The sequence below is a fragment of the Triticum aestivum genome, chromosome 5B (genome assembly GCF_018294505.1).
Source record: "Triticum aestivum cultivar Chinese Spring chromosome 5B, IWGSC CS RefSeq v2.1, whole genome shotgun sequence".
NCBI lineage: Eukaryota > Viridiplantae > Streptophyta > Magnoliopsida > Poales > Poaceae > Triticum > Triticum aestivum.
The window spans coordinates 639,206,040-639,225,477 of record NC_057807.1 but is presented as its reverse complement, the minus strand read 5'-3'; positions in this window follow the sequence as shown (position 1 = coordinate 639,225,477).

Here is a 19,438-nt window from a genome sequence, read left to right as displayed (position 1 = left end):
ATAAATGATAATCATGCTCAAGATTAGAGGAGTATTAAATAGCATAATGGATCTGAACATATAATATTCCACCAAATAAACCATATAGTAATCAACTACAAGATGTAATCAACACTACTAGTCACCCACAAGTACCAATCTAAGGTTCCGATACAAAGATTAAACACAAGAGATGAACTAGGGTTTGAGAGGAGATGGTGTTGTTGAAGATGTTGATGGAGATTGCGCTCCCAAAGATGGGAGAGTTATTGGTGATGACGATGACGATGGTTTCCCCCTCTAGGAGGGAAGTTCCCCCGACGGAATCGCTCTGTCGGAGGGCAAAAGTGCTCCTGCCTAGGTTCCACCTCAAGACGGCGGCGCTTTGTCCCGAAATTCCCCTCCTCATTTTTTCTAGGTCAAAATGACTTACATACCAGAAGATGAGCACCAGAGGTGAGTTGAGGAGGGCACAACCCACCACGGCGCGCCTGGGGGGCCTGGTGCGCCCAGGTGGGTTGTGCCCACCTGGTGGGCCCCTCTGGTAGTTATTTGCTCCATTATTTCTTAAATATCCTTAAAAAATCTCCGTGAAGTTTCAGCTTATTTGGAGATGTACAGAATAGGTAACTCTAGCATAGTTTCCTCAGGTCCAGAATTCCGGCTGCCGACATTCTCCCTCTTTTTGTAAAACTTGAATATTATGAGAGAAAAGACATTAAAATTACTCCAGCATTATTATGCATAAAAACATTATAAATAACAGTAGGAAAACATGATGCAAAATGGATGTATCAACACGCCCATGTGTCTTGTGGGGTTTGTGGGCCTCCTTTTGCGTTGATTCCACCTCCCAAAAATCACATATATTCCAAAATAATTCTCTGTAAAATTTTATTGCATTTGGAATTCGTTCGATATGGATATTATGCGAAACAAAAAAAATGCAAAAAGCAGGAACTGGCACTGGTCACTGGATCAATATGTTAGTCCAATAAATCATATAAAAATTATTGCCAAAAGTATGAGAAAGTTGTATAATATTGGCATAGAATAAAAAAAAAATATAGATACGGCAGAGACGTATCAATCATTGAAGTAGAAGATCTTGTATTGCTTGAACTGAATGGGACTAAAACAGATCAACACAGGGGGTGCAAGAAAAGCAAAGCTGAAAGATACATACCACTATTTGTTGGCATAATGACCATCTTCAAACCACATTGGTTGGACATCGGGGGAAGAATAGAGTCAGATCCGGCGAGAACAAGAAGACAAAGGAGGTTATTATCAGTGGCACCTCTAGGGCGAGGCTTTGAGAAGCCAACACCGAGAAAAACAGAAGCGAAGACCGTGGGAAGCCACAATCAGAGCTAGTCGGAGCCTGTTTGGGGAACGTAGTATTTCAAAAAAAAATCCTATGATCACACAAGATCTATCTATGTGATGCATAGCAACAAGAGGGGAGAGTGTGTCCATGTACCCTCGTAGATCAAAAGCGAAAGCGTTTAGTAACGCGGTTGATGTAGTCAAACATCTTCACGATCCAACCGATCCAAGTACCGAACGTACAGCACCTCCGTGTCCAGCACACATTCATCTCGATGACGTCCCTCGTGCTCTTGATCCAGTTGAGCACGAGGGTGAGTTCCGTCAGCATGACGGTGTGGCGACAGTGACGATGATGTTACCAGCGCAGGGCTTCGTCTAAGCACTATGATGGTATGATCGAGGTGTGTAACAGTGGAGGGGGGCACCACACACGGTTAAGAGAAACTTGTGTGTTCTAGGGTGCCCCCTGCCCCCCGTATATAAAGGAGGGACGGGAGGCCGGCCGGCCCCTGTAGGGCGTGCCGGGAGAGGGGAGTCCTACTAGGACTCCAAGTCCTAGTAGGATTCCACTTTCCACCTCATGGGAGAGGGGGGAAGGAAGGGAGAGGGGGCCACGCCCCCAACCCCTTGTCCAATTCGGAATGGGCTTGGGGGGCGCGTGCCACCTCCTAGCTACTGCCTCCTCTTCCCACTAAAGCCCATTAAGGCCCAACAACTCCCTGGGGGGTTCTGGTAACCTCCCAGTACTCCCCAAAATACTCGAACTTCTCCGGAACCATTCCGATGTCCGAATATAGACTTCCAATATATCAATCTTTATGTCTCGACCATTTCGGGACTTCTCGTCATGTACGTCATCTCATCCGAGACTTCGAACAAACTCCGGTCATAAAACACACATAACTCATAATACATATCGTCATCGAATGTTAAGCATAACGGACCCTACGGGTTCGAGAACTATGTAGACATGACCGAGAAACATCTCCGATCAATAACATAAAGCGGAACCTGGATGCTCATATTGGATCCTGCATATTCTACGAAGATCTTTATCGCTCAAACTGCATAACAACCTACGTTATTTCCTTTGTCATCGGTATGTTACTTGCCCGAGATTCGATCTCGGTATCTTCATACTTAGTTCAATCTCGTTATCGGCAAGTCTCTTTACTCGTTCCGTAATGCTTCATACCGCAACTAACTCATTAGTCACATTGCTTGCAAGGCTTATAGTGATGAGCATTACCGAGAGGGCCCAGAGATACCTCTCCGATACACAGAGTGACAAATCCCAATCTTGATCTATGCCAACCCAACAAACACCTTCAGAGACACCTGTAGAGCATCTTTATAATCACCCAGTTACGTTGTGATGTTTGATAGCACACAAGGTATTTCTCAGGTATTCGGGAGTTGCATAATCTCATAGTCTGAGAAACATGTATAAGTTATGAAGAAAGCAGTAGCAATAAACTTAATGATCATTATATTTAGCTAACGGATGGGTTATGTCCATCACATCATTCTCTAATGATGTGATCCCGTTCACTAAATGACAACACATGTCTATGGTTAGGAAACATAACCATCTTTGATTAACGAGCTAGTCTAGTAGAGGCATACTAGGGACCATATGTTTGGTCTATGTATGCACACTTGTACTAAGTTTCGAGTTAATACAATTCTAGCATGAATAATAAAAATTTATCATGATATAAGGAAATATAAATAACAACTTTATTATTGCCTCTAGGGCATATTTCCTTCAATCTCCCACTTGCACAAAAGTCAATAATCTAGTGGACATACTAGGGACATGGTGTTTTGTCTATATTCACACATGTATCAAGTTTCCGGTTAATACAATTCTAGCATTACTAATAAACATTTATCATGAATAAGGAAATATAAAATAACAACTTTATTATTGCCTCTAGGGCATATTTCCTTCAGTCTCCCACTTGCACTAGAGTCAATAATCTAGATTACACAGTAATGATTCTAACACCCATGGAGTCTTGGTGATGATCATGTTTTGCTCGTGGAAGAGGTTTAGTCAATGGGTCTGCACAATTTAGATCCGTATGTACTTTGTAAATCTCTATGTCTCCCTCCGCGACTTGATGCTAGATGGAATTGAAGCGTCTCTTGATGTGTTTGGTTCTCTTGTGAAATCTGGATTCTTTCGCCAAGGCAATTGCTCCAGTGTTGTCACAAAATATTTTCATTAGACCCGATGCACTAGGCATTATACCTAGATTGGATATGAACTCCTTCATCCAGTTAATCTTGTTCGCATATAGCCCATTTACAACCTGCTAACCAGGGGCCGTCACTACTAGGGAAAACCTTATACATAGAACTTTAGCAGTAGTGCGTGTCAAGAAACCTTGTTGGTGCTAAGTAGCAGTAGCGCGCTAGTGTAAATGGTGCTACAGATACAGTTCTAGCAGTAGCGCTCCTGAATGTAAACGCGCTACTACTAAAATTCGAATAGCTTGGCCGGTAGGCTAAACATAGTAGTAGGGATCTACTTAGAACCACGCTACCGCTACTTGCTTTGTAGCAGCGCGTTTACGTAGAAACGCGCTACTGCTAAAGGAAACAAAATTAAAATGGAAAGCAAATAGAAAAGTAAATGAAAATCAAAGAAATAGAAAAAGGTGAAAGAAAAACTTGTAAAGAAAAATATATGAGAAAGGGAAAAAAGAGAAAGTAATAGCAGTAGCACGTATACTGGAACGCGCTGTAGCTAACTTAGCAGTAGCGCACTTCCAGGAACGCGCTACTGCTACTTCTCACTTAACCGCACAATATCGTTCTTCTCCATGGCCACTTCCCCCAAATCCAACTCCTCCGTTGTCGCCGACGCCATTGCCCGTCGGCCGCCGCGCGCTCTCCACTTCACACTCAACGCCACCCCCGACCCTGGATGCGACGCCGCCCCCGACCCCAACCTCGACGCCGCACCCGACCTCGACGCCGCACCCGACCCCGACCACAGCGCCGCCCTCCGCCGTGCGCCCAAGCCCCGCCACCGCCCGCCGCCTTCCCCTCCCTCGCTGCAGGCACCCAAGGTGATCACGCCTGCTCCTCCCCCTCCCCTACCTCTGCCTAGGGTTCTTCAAGGTTCATCTATGGGTTGAAACGAATCAGATGCGGATGTTATCGAATATGGATGCGGCTCGGATGTTTTCTTAGATGATGAATAAACACTATTGTAATGCATAATAATTTCTAAGATTGCATAAAACGAGTAAAATTTGACCACTTATTTCACTTTTAAGTTGGATAATTGGAATAACCGCTACCACTTGCCACCACTAGGTTCATCAAATTAGATGGTAATTAGGGCAGTAGTTCCTAGGTACTAATTAGTTAGTAAGAACTAGGTACTAGTTTATTTTTATTTATAGTAAGTTTATTTTTAGTAAGAACTAGTTGAATTAATAGAACTAGTTGAACATGTCACATTTGTTGTTATTTTTTTAGTTAAAGCAATTTTCCCGCTTCGACGTCGATGATGCCTATCCCGCATCCTCGTCGTCGACTCGGTGGAGGACACCTGCTTGACCAGATGGGCCATGTCCGGGACTGGGCTCCATCGGGCTGGTACTGGGAGGCGCAACCTACCGAGGGCGCAACTTGGTGAGGAGTCAGCCCGTCATTGACCCGAACCTTCTTTGGTGGCGGTCGCGTGGGCCAGTGATAGTCGAGAGGCTTGAGGACCCCGCGGAGGTGGTACGTCACCGTGTCAGCGAGGAGGACGTGCACGTCCGTCACTACTTGTTTGCGCTGGAGCACAAGTTCTCCAATACCTGGCAGGTTCTCCAGAGATCTCATTGGAGCTATGATCCTGTGATGGTTCCTTCTATTTGGGTGTCCACCGCCAGCGTCGATACCCATCGTTCGCTAGGGTTTTAGTTGTATTAGTGGTGTTACATGTATGATACTATTCGGGATGTATTAGTTATAATATTCGACGATGTGCGGACGGAAGAGATGATTTACTTTTGCTTATTCAATGCATGCTAATTTGAATACTTATTTATTTTACGATTTGGTTTTGCTTATTGAATGCTCATGTCAATATGAGTCCTATAAGATATTCTAAAATGTATATCTTGTGTTGCACAAATAGGATACGTGCTTGCCCAAGTGGCTGGTCATGTTTGCAGGTTACACCACCGAATGGCCTATGTTTTGCCAGAGTGTTGATTCATTTCCGTTCCGGCAAATTTCAGGCGCTCGATATGTCCTATTTTAGCAAACATCATGCCGAATTTTTCCGTGAATTTTGGCATGACTTGTGCCAGAATATGTAGGAAATATTGAGTGCCCTGGATTTGTGTGTGGAGTATCCTGGTAGTTGTCTTCGATCGATTTTCAATTAATGTTTCAACTATGAACATAGGAAATGTCTGACGATGAAAAGGATTTCGGTATTTCCAAATACTGCGAAAACGAGCGCGGCATGTGCGACTACATCTTCCTAGATTATGATAGGCGCTTCAGCATTAAGCTGGATGAGAACTTCGAAGTGGATATAGTAAGTCACAACGACAAGTTTTTTTTCGTAATTAAGCATGACATCTGCTTCATTTGCTTCAACTTATAACTTAATTTTTTTTACTATTCTACTAGCATATCTCCTGCCATGCAAGAGTTTTTGTCTTGGATAAGATAGGTTTCAGTCATATGAAAACTACTATGGAGGTAAAGAGAGTTTACTTGAAGATCGAGCATGGTTGTATTTTCCACGTAAATTATACAACGCAGATACCTATACCTATTTTGGATGCAAAACTTGGCAAGCACTATGCAAGACTTATGCATTTGAGCCTGATATGGTTATCACCTTTGATATTCGTCCGGAAGATGATATTGAAGGTAATATCGACATCTGGGTCGATGTGCAGACGCCTCCAGTTCTACCATTATGTGAGTTTCTCAACCATATTTATGTCTTTGATATTGTTTATTCAAAAAAGTTGACAAATAATTTCTATTGACAACTTATTTCCGTTCAAGAAAACATGTCCATCGCTTGGTAGACATGACCTACTAATGTCCCGGGGCTGAACTAAACTGCAAGGAGATAAGTTATTATGTATCATGCCTTGAGGATCTTCATACTATCAAGACAAATTATTTTTCTGGACTTAAAAATCTTAGTACTCAATACATGCGACCAATAGTGTTCGTACTGAACTACGGTCACATCTATTTAGGAAAGATGGTAAGATTTTTACTATTTGTCCTAAGTGCATCTTTTGCATACATTATTTTTTAAGCTAGGGACTCCCGCTGAATGTTGTGCCTCATTGGATCGATACTAAAGGTCGCATGAGAATTGTTAGCTTACGGCCAAGATATCCTACAATGCACTTTAGTGCATTCAGGATTTCTAATAGCGAGGAATGCTTAATAGTGAAAGACTGGAGCAAAATTGTGAATAATCGCAGAGAAGTACTAGGGGGTAGCAATCAGAAGCACAGCCCACGATTAGGAGACAGGTTCATCTGCATGCTACAACTTGATGAAGCAGGAGTGCTACACATGTTTTATGTTATTTTACCTGAGAGAGAGCAGCAGGAGTGATTAGCTAGCTATAAATAAGTTTGAAGATGATGATGTGCTACACTATGACTATGATGATTAAATAGCTAGTGTTGGTGGTAATGACTATGATTATTATTATTAGCTAGCTAGTGTTGGTTGTGATTAGATAGCTACCACAACTAGTGTTGGTGGTGATTAGCTAGCTAGAATGAGTTTGAAGATGATGATGTGCTACACTATGACTATGATGATTAAATAACTATTGCTGGTGTTATGCCTATGATGATGATTAAATAGCTTGTGCTGGCGGATTAGATTCAAGTGGAGGCAACATGTGGTGCACATCGAAAGTACTACTAGTCCAAACTAGATAAAGTTTGGATTAGTAGTATATTTTTGACATGCACCACATATTGCCGTCACTTGAACCTAATCCACCTTAATTTGACATACTGTTATGGATATAATGATATAAACCTCATAATTGGTATTGTACCAAAATTTGTATAATGACGTATAAATGCACGCAAAATAAAAAAATAAAAAAAGAATACTAGTAGCGACGGATAGTAAACACGCTGCCACTAGCTAGATTAGCAGTAGCGCGGGAGAGAACACATGCTGCGGCTATGTGTCCTAGCAGTAGCGCATGTGTGCACGCCCTACTGCTAAGTAATAGCCGTAGCGCCTTATTAGTAGCGTGGTCCCCCGCGCTACTAGGGGGCACAAAACCCGCGCTACTACTAGGGTTTTCCCTAGTAGTGCGTTACGACCTATCCGAATTAGGCCTAGTAGCGTCATCTAGGCCGTCCAATATGATTCCAGCCCATTTTAACTTCCAGCCCAGGTATGGCCCATGACCTCTTTTGGCCCATATGAGGCCCTTTGTAATCCTTGGCCCATTAATGACCCGTGGTTAAATTGGCCCGTAATGAACAGTGCATCATTTTATACCCATTAACGACCCATTATTTCATTGGGATGTTTCTAGACCACGTTATCTTTCGGCCTTCTCAGGGCCCATTTATTCTTGGGCTCATTTCCAGCATTAGAATACTTACGACCCGTTACTGTCATTTTTGGCTTGTGGGCCAAATTTAGCTCGTGGTTACAGTCAGCCCGTTTATGGCCCGTTAATATGTTGGGCCATTTTCATAGCGTCATCAAATATGGCCGATTAACGACGGCCCATTATGGAAAGAAGTCGAAATAACCCCCTGGGGTTTCACAAACCGGCCACTTCACCCCCTCATGTTTAAAACCGGGTATCTAACCCCCTAGGCTTTCCTAAACCATCTGAATCGCCCCCTAATCCTTATTAGAGTGGTTTTACAAATGGTTTTGGTGATGTAGCAATGTGCACCTCATTCCTGACATGCATCCGGCCTCATGCATTCTCCTTCGAGCACAAGTCAACGTTGTGCCACTCGGGAAGCATCATGTTGATGCATGTCATCAGCACGTAGCACGCTGAGTCCCATTCTTCTCACTCGGTGAGCTTCTCAGCCGCCAGCGTCCCCTTCTCCAGCTTACTATGCAGCTTGTACGACGCCAACAATTTCTTGCACACCAGGCCTCTCTGGTCCACCGCATCACACGGGGTTCGTGGGATCCTTCTGGTTGTCTGCAATGTCATGCTCCTGCTGCAGCCGCGGCAGCCGCGCTGGGGTGCACGCACAACCCGCCAACCGATGCAAGTTCAGGCGACCCCTCGACGTGCGCACCTAGTACGTCAGTGTCTCGTACTGAAGCTCTCCAAGGTGAACAATGGTGGGGTGGTCGCGTCGTCATCGACGGTGACGAGCATGACATTGGCGTCGGAGTGGCGAGGAGCTGGAGCGTCGCTAGCGAGGAGCACATAATTTCTCTCCGGCTAGAACACACTGCTCCCTCGGATACAATACACACATACATACCGGTTGGATCGATTCGGTCTTGCACAAGCATGCACGTGCACGCAAGTACGAGCTACCATGTTCGAGCCGGATTGGAGTAACCTAATCATGATTAGCTCTGATAGTGGATGCTGCCAGCTACCGGCGGCGGCACGAGCTTGATGAGCTATTGTCAGCGAAAGAAGAAGAGGACGTGCCCGGCGAGAGCGTTGCCAGGGTGACTATGACACACGGGGGGCACGATGGAAAGTAGAGATTGCATATACAAGACAAAATGCAGCCGGCTGCTGGCTAGCTGGTTCTGCTTCTGAGTACCTCAACATCGTGTCGTTGTTTGCAAGAGATCTGCCTGCCGGGATGGAAGTACCGTGCAGACGTGGTACCTACAACCATGCCATGTCACGAAAACCATCCTCGAAAACCACTCTAAGCAGGGATAGGGGGTGATTTACCTGGTTTAGGAAAGCTCAGGGGGGGCAAATACCCAGTTTTAGACCTCGGGGGTAAACTGGCGAGTTTACGAAACCTCAGGGGGTTATATGGACTTCTTTCCCCGTTATGGCCGGCCCATGAATGGACGATTCCATCTCTAGCCTGTTTGCGGCCAAATGCGGTCTATTATTGGCCCATGTTTGGCCAATCGATCATACGGTCCGTATAAGGCCCATTGATGATACGACCTGTAAAAGGCCCATTGTGTCTACGGCCCGAAGAATGCCCATTGTTTCTATGGCCTGTAGAAGGCCCATTGTTTTAAGGCCCGTAGGAGGCCCATTGTCACTATAGTAAATATGTAGCCCATGGTTATTGTGGCCTAGTTTTAAAAAATAGGTTATTGCAGCCACTAGCAAACTGCGGAAAAAGAACTGCACTCACTACAAGCAAACAAATAAACAAGACAACAAGGAAATAAATAAGCAAGCAACTTACGCTAGGCTATCATGACTATTACACATATTACATCCACTGGGCATCAAAGTTCGCCACCAGTGCAAATATAGGGAACAAAGCAGCATATCACATACACTAGTTGTCAAAGTTGGCGACCAGTGCAAATGAACGCCGCAGCAAAACAAGTCCATAACTGAAACCACTTCAGAAGAGCTCAAGAAACAATATCCTGGGTACCCATAATGCTGGCAAGATGCTTAGCAAGCTTATTAACTTTCTCTTGTTTGGCGCTTAAATCCTCCAGCGCTTGCTATTGCACAAGAAAGTATGCATATAAATTCTGCAGGGACTTCCTCAGTCCTTCGGCTTCTTGCCGCGGCACACCTGACTGATGCCTTTTAGCTTGTAGATGAGACTGAAGAAGCCGAAGTGATTCAGGCAGCGAGTTCGAAGAGCTTGTGCTAGCGGTACTGGCCAATAACTCAAACACTACATGAACGCTGGACTATGGGGTTTTCTCAATGTCTACAAGATCATTTTTATCACCTTTCTTGGAGACTAACAGGGTTGTCTCACTATCTTGAACCTTATCTGCATTACTTTCTCTACCATTGCATAGTGGGGTGCTCTTCTCCAATACTCTGTTTGCATACTACAAGAGAAACAAGCAGACATATCACAGGTTTAGCATGTAGTATACAAAACTCATTTTGGTAAACCAGTTCAGTAGTAAGGTGGATAGGATAACAACATGAAACAAACATATATCTATGTACTATGGTTACTGTATTGTCAATATCATTCTAGTTTATGTTGCCTAATCAAGATAGAGACACAGTTCAACTCATATATTTTTAAGACACAACAGCATAGACAGAAACAAGTGTGAGAAACTACACAACATTGGCAACACTTGTAATGTGCATCACATGAGAACATAACTGTTTATACAACTGAAACTGAAATCAACAACGAGTAAGAAATTAGAACGACAATCTAGTTAAAGAAATAGGTTTAAAACATACATGTTGCGCCATTGGAGTTTCAATTGGATCCTTCAAATTCGAAAGTAGTTGGTATGAGTAAATACAGTGATGCAACAGCAAAGGAGTATGGACCATAGCTATGGAATATGACCTGAGGACAGTTGCTCTTCTGCTTTAAACGTTGAGTTTAGGTTCGCTGTGGTGGTCTTCATGCTTTGGGCACTGCAGTTGCTTTACAAACTGCTCATGTGGGGGTACTCTGTGGTGGACATGGTGTTTTGTCAACTAGAAGTGGGTTACTATCCGCTGGGGTTGCGGTTAGATGGGTTGTAGTTGGTTCTCTGCCTAACGGTGTAAGTGTGCAATCTGGAAGAGTCTTGATTATGTGTGGTGGGTCTAGTTTGTGGGCCAGTACAACCATGGTTCTATCTGCATCGATGGGTAGCATTGTCTTTTGTGAAGAACGGGTTTTTGCTCCCTTAGATACTACCATCAGCCCCTCCAATTCAAATGACTGATAAACAAGAAAAGAAATTGAACGTATAGACATTGTATGATAGACATATGTGGTAATTCACATATATGTTGTCTAACCAAATAGGACAACATGACACAATTTCACATATATGATGCCTAACTAAACAAGATAGCATGACACCGTTTCAGATATATGATGGATAACTTAACAGGATATAATGGCATAATTCAACATATGATGAGTATCTAAAAAGGATGACATCACAAAACTATATGATGTCTTTCTAAAATAGGTTGGGATGAAATAATTCACATAGATGTTGTCTAAGTATACAGGATGGCATGATATAATTGACATAAATTGATTATTATACTAAGCAACTGGCACTCGCATGTATGATCTCTAAACTAAGCAGGTGGAGTTCAATATTATGCATATGATGTCTAAACTAAGCAATGCAAGACACAATTTGCATGATATGAGAAATATAAAAATTGCAACTTAGAGCACACACCTCAGGTCGGATATAGGACTGGTCATCTGTCTCTGAATCCTCCTCCGAGGAGCTTGATACGTCTCCAACATATCTATAATTTATGAAGTATTCATGATATTATATTATTTGTTTTAGATGTTTAATGGGCTTTATTATACACATTTATATTATTTTTGGGACTAACCTATTAACCGGAGGCCCAACCCATATTGCTGTTTTTTTGCCTATTTCAGTGTTTTGCAGAAAAGGAATATCAAACAGAGTCCAAACGGAATGAAACCTTCTGGAGAGTTATTTTTGGAACAGAAGCAATCCAGGAGACTTGGAGTAGACGTCAGGGAAGCTTCAAGGTGGCCACGAGGTAGGGAGGTGCGCCCTACCCCCCTGGGTGCGCCTCCCACCCTCGTGGCTCCCCTGACCGACTTCTTTCGCCTATATATATCCATATACCATAAAAACATTAAGGAACAAAATAGATTGGGAGTTCCGCTGCCGCAAGCCTCTGTAGCCACCAAAAACCAATTGGGACCCTAATCTGGCACCATGTCGGAGGGGGATCCCTCACCGGTGGCCATCTTCATCATCCCGGCGCTCTCCATGATGAGGAGGGAGTAGTTCACCCTCGGGGCTGAGGGTATGTACCAGTAGCTATGTGTTTGATCTCTCTCTCGTGTTCTTGAGGTGATACGATCTTGATGTATCACGAGCTTTGCTATTATAGTTGGATCTTATGATGTTTCTCCCCCTCTACTCTCTTGTAATGGATTGAGTTTTCCCTTTGAAGTTACCTTATTGGATTGAGTCTTTAAGGATTTGAGAACACTTGATGTATGTCTTGCCGTGCTTATCTGTGGTGACAATGGGATATTCACGTGATCTACTTGATGTATGTTTTGGTGATCAACTTGCGGGTTCAATAAACTTATGCATAGGAGTTGGCACACATTTTCGTCTTGACTCTCCGGTAGAAACTTTGGGGCACTCTTTGAAGTACTTTGTGTTGGTTGAATAGATGAATCTGAGATTGTGTGATGCATATCGTATAATCATACCCACGGATACTTGATGTGACATTGGAGTATCTAGGTGACATTAGGGTTTTGGTCGATTTGTGTCTTAAAATGTTATTTTAGTATGAACTCTATGATAGATCGAATGGAAAGAATAGCTTCGTGTTATTTTACTACAGACTCTTGAAAAGATCGATCAGACAGGATAACTTTGAGGTGGTTTCGTACCCTACAATAATCTCTTCATTTGTTCTCCGCTATTAGTGACTTTGGAGTGACTCTTTGTTGCATGTTGAGGGATATTTATATGATCCAGTTATGTTATTATTGTTGAGAGAACTTGCACTAGTGAAAGTATGAACCCTAGGCCTTGTTTCCTACCATTGCAATACCGTTTACGCTCACTTTTACCACTTGCTACCTTGCTGTTTTTATAATTTCAGATTATAAATACTCATATCTACCATCCATATTGCACTTGTATCACCATCTCTTCGCCGAACTAGTGCACCTATACAATTTACCATTGTGTTGGGTGTGTTGGGGACACAAGAGAATCTTTGTTATTTCGTTGCAGGGTTGTTTGATAGAGACCATCTTCATCCTACACCTCCCACGGATTGATAAACCTTAGGTCATCTACTTGAGGGAAATTTTCTACTGTCCTACAAACCTCTGCACTTGGAGGCCCAACAACGTCTACAAGAAGAAGGTTGTGTAGTAGACATCAAGCTCTTTTCTGGCGCCGTTGCCGGGGAGGTGAGTGCTTGAAGGTATATCTTTAGATCTTGCAATCGATTCTTTTAGTTTCTTGTTTTATCACTAGTTTAGTTTATAAAAGAAAACTACAAAAAATGGAATTGAGTTTGGCTCATATGCTTCATCTTTTTAATATCTTTCGTAAGAATGGTGGTAAGGAAAATTGTACTCGAGTGCTAGAAGAAGAAGTCTATAAAATGTTTTGCACTAAATCTTTGAATGATGAGCATGATTGCAATGTTGTTAGTATGAACTCTTTTAATACCCATGGTACTAATGATGATTGCACTAGTCATGATGAAAATGTCTCTTATAAGCATGTCGATTTTTGTGGAGTGCATAGAGTTTGCAATTACACACCAAATAGGGAAGATAGATCTTGCAAGAGGCATAAGTATTTAGAAACCAAATGGTTGCAAGAAAGGCTAGATGTTTGTGCTGAAAATTTAAATCTTCTTAGTCATCCTTGTGAACTTTGCAATGAACGTGCTCATTTAAATATCCAATGCAAATTGTTTCATGATCGTATCGTGTCCAAAAATTGTGATGACTTGATTTCCCTTGCACATCATAATGAAATTAGTTTGCTTTTGGGTTATGAAGAAATAAAACGTATAACTAAAGATATGCCAGAATTTGTCCTTGATAAAGTTCTTGATTTTGATCTAGAGGAAATTTTTATGTATTGTGCGGTGAATTGTATTGAAGATCCTTATATTGCCAATTACATAAAGAAAAGAAAGCAAATAGAAGATGAAAAGAATACTAATGGAAGGGAAGAGACTTCCCAATATCCTCCTATTATTTCTTTTGATGAATCAGGTAACGAGGAGGAGCTTTCTATTCAACCAATCTCATCAATAAGGATCTCAAAAAAGAGGGTTAAACCCACACATGATGTGAAGAAGAAAAAGAAAAGATAGAGAAGAAAAGGTAGAAAGGTATCCCTCCCAAATGATGTTGCTCCTATTACTCATTGTGATGATGATAATTGCTATAGTATTGGTGCTATCCATAATATTAATGATGAGAGTGATTATGCTTATGATATGAAAAGGCCCAAGCTTGGGGAAGCTATGTTTGATGAGGATGACATATTTGAGAATATATTTGCTGTAATTAATGTTTGTCCCAAGCTTGGGTATGCTATGTTTAATGAAGATGATATTTTTAGCCTCCCAAGTTTTGATGAGCAAATTTACTATGATGATAGCATGCCTCCTACTTATGATGATTATTGTGATGAAACTTATGCTATAAAAAGTAGTGATGGTTATACTTTCAAAATTTGTCATGATTACGATTACCCTTGTTCTGAACATTACTCTTTTAATATGGAAACAATTTATAGTTTCGAGTTTCTTATGATACTCCCACTATTCCGAATGAGAAGAATTTTGCTTATGTGAAGAGTAGTAAAATTTCCATGCAAGTAGATCATGAAAAGAATGCTTTAGGTGATGGTTATATTGTGTAATTCATTCATGATGCTACTGAAAATTATTATGAGGGAGGAACATATGCTTGTAGGAATTGCAATAATATCAAGTTTCCTCTCTATGTGCTTAAAATCTTGAAGTTGTGCTTGTTTTCCTTCCTATGCTAGTTGATCATTGTTCCCATAAGTTGTTTGATCACAAAATCCCTATGCATAGTAAGTGGGTTAGGCTTAAATTTGTAATTCATATTCTTCATGATGCTCTCTTTATGTTTCAATTCTTATCCTTTTATGTGAGCATCATTGAAATCATCATGCCTAGCTAGGGGCGTTAAACGATAGCGCTTGTTGGGAGGCAACCCAATTTTTTTTGTCCTTTGCTTTTGTTCCTGTTTAGTAATAAATAATTTATCTAGCCTTTTTTTATATGTGTTTTTATGTTTTAATTAGTTTTTGTGCCTAGTAGAACCTTTGGGAAGACTTGGGTGAAGTCTTTATGATCTTGCTGTAAAAAATAGAAACTTTAGCGCTCACGAGATTAGCTGCCATTTTTTACTGGAGAGTGATTTTAGGTTGATTATTTTTGCATATGCTTAATATGAAAATTACTCAGGTCCACCAATTTATTTCATAATTTTTGGAGTTACAGAAGTATTCGAATGATACAGATTACTACAGACTGTTCTGTTTTTGACAGATTCTGTTTTCTATGTGTTGTTTGCTTATTTTGATGAATCTATGAGTAGTATCGGAGGGTATGAACCATAGAGAAGTTAGAATACAGTAGGTTTAACACCAATATAAATAAATAATGAGTTCATTACAGTACCGAAGTGGTGTTTTATTTTCTTATACTAACGGAGCTTACGAGTTTTGTGTTGAGTTTTTTGTTGTGAAGTTTTCAAGTTTTGGGTACAGATTTGATGGACTATGGAATAAGGAGTGGCAAGAGCCTAAGCTTGGGGATTACCAAGGCACCCCAAGGTAATATTCAAGGACAACCAAGAGCCTAAGCTTGGGATGCCCCGGATGGCATCCCCTCTTTCGTCTTCGTTCATCGGTAACTTTACTTGGAGCTATATTTTTATTCACCACATGATATGTGTTTTGCTTGGAGATTCTTTTTATTTTGTTATTATTTTCTTGCTGTTATTTATAATAATGTTTTGCATATATATTTTCAATAAAAATGTCAAGGATAGCCTTTACCATGCTTATTTGCAAGTATACATGTTGCTGTTTCAAAACAGAAAGTTTACCGCTGTTACAAAAATTCCCTAGAAAAGTAAGATAATGATATAATATTGAAACTTTTTGCATATTGAGCTCTGATAAATCTTCTACAGTGTGGTATTTTTCTCATAATTTTTGGAGTTAGGGAAGTATGATGAATCTTGCATTCTTTATAGACTATACTGTTTTGGCAGATTGCTGTTATGTTTGCATTGTTTGCATATGTTTGCTTGTTTAATAATTCTATTTGAGGATAGGAGTATATAATATGCAGAGACATTTAGTATGCAATGTTTAATAATATTTTTTGTGATTTTCTACAGTAGAGAATGATAAGGTTATTGCGTTGATTTATACTTACTTACCTCACGAGTTCTTGTTGAGTTTAGTGTGGATGAAGCTTTCGAGATTTAGGAAACCGAGATATAAAAGGAATTAAGGAGACACAAAAGCTCAAGCTTGGGGATGCCCAAGGCACCCCAACATAATATTCAAGAAGTCTCAAGCATCCAAGCTTGGGGATGCCCCGGTAGGCATCCCACCTTTCTTCTTCAACAATTATCGGTTAGTATCGGTTGAACCTAAGTTTTTGCTTCTTCACATGAGTCGTGCTATCCTTACAATGCCATCTTATTTTGTTTTGCCTTCTATTTGAATAAAATATCAAGATCTTAAATGCTTAAATGAGAGAGAGTCCTCACATAGCTACATAATTATTTAACTACTCATTGATCTTCACTTATATCTTTTTGGAGTAGTTTGTCATTTACTCGTGTGATTCACTTATATCCTATGAGTAAATGGTTGAATGATTTGAATATCATAAATCTGAAATTATATATGTTTAATATGCTTATCCCATGGGGAGTAATGACTTCACATATAAGAAGTAGAGGTGGTAAATTTATTGAATGTTAGCAAACATTGTATTGGTCACTTGAACAATTCATGAAAAAATATTGAAGGAAGAGAGATTTCACATATAAATATACTATCTTGGACATCTTTTGTAATTGTGAGCACTCATTAAAATATGACATGCTAAAAGGTTGATGTTGGAAAACGAAGACAACGTAATGGGTTATGTTTTCCTATATTTGAAAAGTTATATTGTCTTGGATCATCCAACATGCTGAGCTTGCCTTTCTCCCTCTTGCTAGCCAAATTATTTGCACTAAGTAGAGATACTACTTGTGCTTCCGAATATCCCTTAAACTAGTTTTTCCATGAGAGTCCACCATACCTACCTATGGATTGAGTAAGATCCTTCAAGTAAGTTGTCATCGGTGCATGCAATAAAATTTGCTCTTTAAATATGTATGATCTATTAGTGCGAAGAAAATAAGCTTTATACGAACTTGTGATAGGGAAGAAATAAAAGCGACAGACTGCATAATAAAGGTCTTTATCACAAGCGGCAATATAAAATGATGTTCTTTTGCATTAAGATTATGTGTATCCAACCATAAAAGCGCATGACAACCTTGCTTCCCTCTGCGAAGGGCCTATCTTTTACTATTATCTTCTACCCTTGTACAAGAGTCATGGTGATCATCACCTTTCCTTTTTACACTTTTTCCTTTGGCAAGCACTTTGTGTTGGGGTGATCCGGATATATATATCCACTTGGATGTAGGCGTTCATAAATTATTATTGTTGACATTACCCATGAGGTAAAAGCTTGGGAGGCGAAACTATAAGCCCCTATCTTTCTCTGTGTTCGATTAAAACTTTGAACCCATATATATCACGTGAGTGTTAGCAATTGTGAAAGCTTAAATGATAGTTGAGTATGTGGAGTTTGCTAAATCAAAGCTCTGACATAGACCCTTCCTGAAAATAAGATGAATTGCAATTGTTTGATGACTGAGAATGAAGTTTGCTAGTTTTCAAGAAAGTTTATGGTCTATGCTTTAACATGTGAATAGCTTGTTACTTAATCATGAAAAGTTTTATGAGATGAGCTACTGTTATGACATATAATGATGCTAGAAAAGGTGATTGAAATTATCATCGATCAAACTTGTGCACCTGCTAGCATTCTCACTTTATAAATTATTTCTTTTATCATTTACCTACTCGAGGATGAGCAGGAATTAAGCTTGGGGATGCTGATATGTCTCCAACGTGTCTACAATTTATGAAGTATTCATGCTATTATATTATCTGTTTTAGATGTTTAATGGGCTTTATTATACACTTTTATATTATTTTTGGGACTAACCTATTAACCAGAGGCCCAACCCATATTGCTGTTTTTTTGCCTATTTCAATGTTTCACACAAAAGGAATATCAAACGGAGTCCAAACGGAATGAAACCTTCGGGAGAGTTATTTTTGGAACGGAAGCAATCCAGGAGACTTGGAGTAGATGTCAGGGAAGCTTCGAGGTGGCCACGAGGCAGGGAAGCATGCCCTACCCCCTAGGCACGCCCCCACCCTCGTTGTCCCCTCGTGGCTCCCCTGACCAACTTCTTTCGCCTATATATAAATCCATATACCCTAAAAACATCGAGGAACAGAATAGATCGGGAGTTCCGCCGCCGCAAGCCTCTGTAGCCACCAAAAACCAATCGGGACCCTGTTTCGGCACCCTGCCGGAGGGGGGATCCCTCACCGGTGGCCATCTTCATCATCTCGGCGCTCTCCATGATGAGAAGGGAGTAGTTCACCCTCGGGGCTGAGGGTATGTACCAGTAGCTATGTGTTTGATCTCTCTCTCTCTCTCTCTCATGTTCTTGAGGTGATACGTTCTTGATGTATAGCGAGCTTTGCTATTATAGTTGGATCTTATGATGTTTCTCCCCTCTGCTCTTTTGTAATGGATTGAGTTTTCCCTTTGAAGTTATCTTATTGGATTGAGTCTTTAAGGATTTGAGAACACTTGATGTATGTATTGCCGAGCTTATCTGTGGTGACAATGGGATATTCACGTGATCTACTTGATGTATGTTTTGGTGATCAACTTGCGGGTTCAATAAACTTATGCATAGGGGTTGGCACATGTTTTTGTCTTGACTCTCCGGTAGAAACTTTGGGGCACTCTTTGAAGTACTTTGTGTTGGTTGAATAGACGAATATGAGATTGTGTGATGCACATCGTATAATCATACCCATGGATACTTGATGTGACATTGGAGTATCTAGGTGACATTAGGGTTTTGGTTGATTTGTGTCTTAAGGTGTTATTCTAGTACAAACTCTATGATAGATCGAACGGAAAGAATAGCTTCGTGTTATTTTACTATGGACTCTTGAATAGATCGATCAGAAAGGATAACTTTGAGGTGGTTTCATACCCTACAATAATCTCTTTGTTTGTTCTCTGCTATTAGTGACTTTGGAGTGACTCTTTGTTGCATGTTGAGGGATAGTT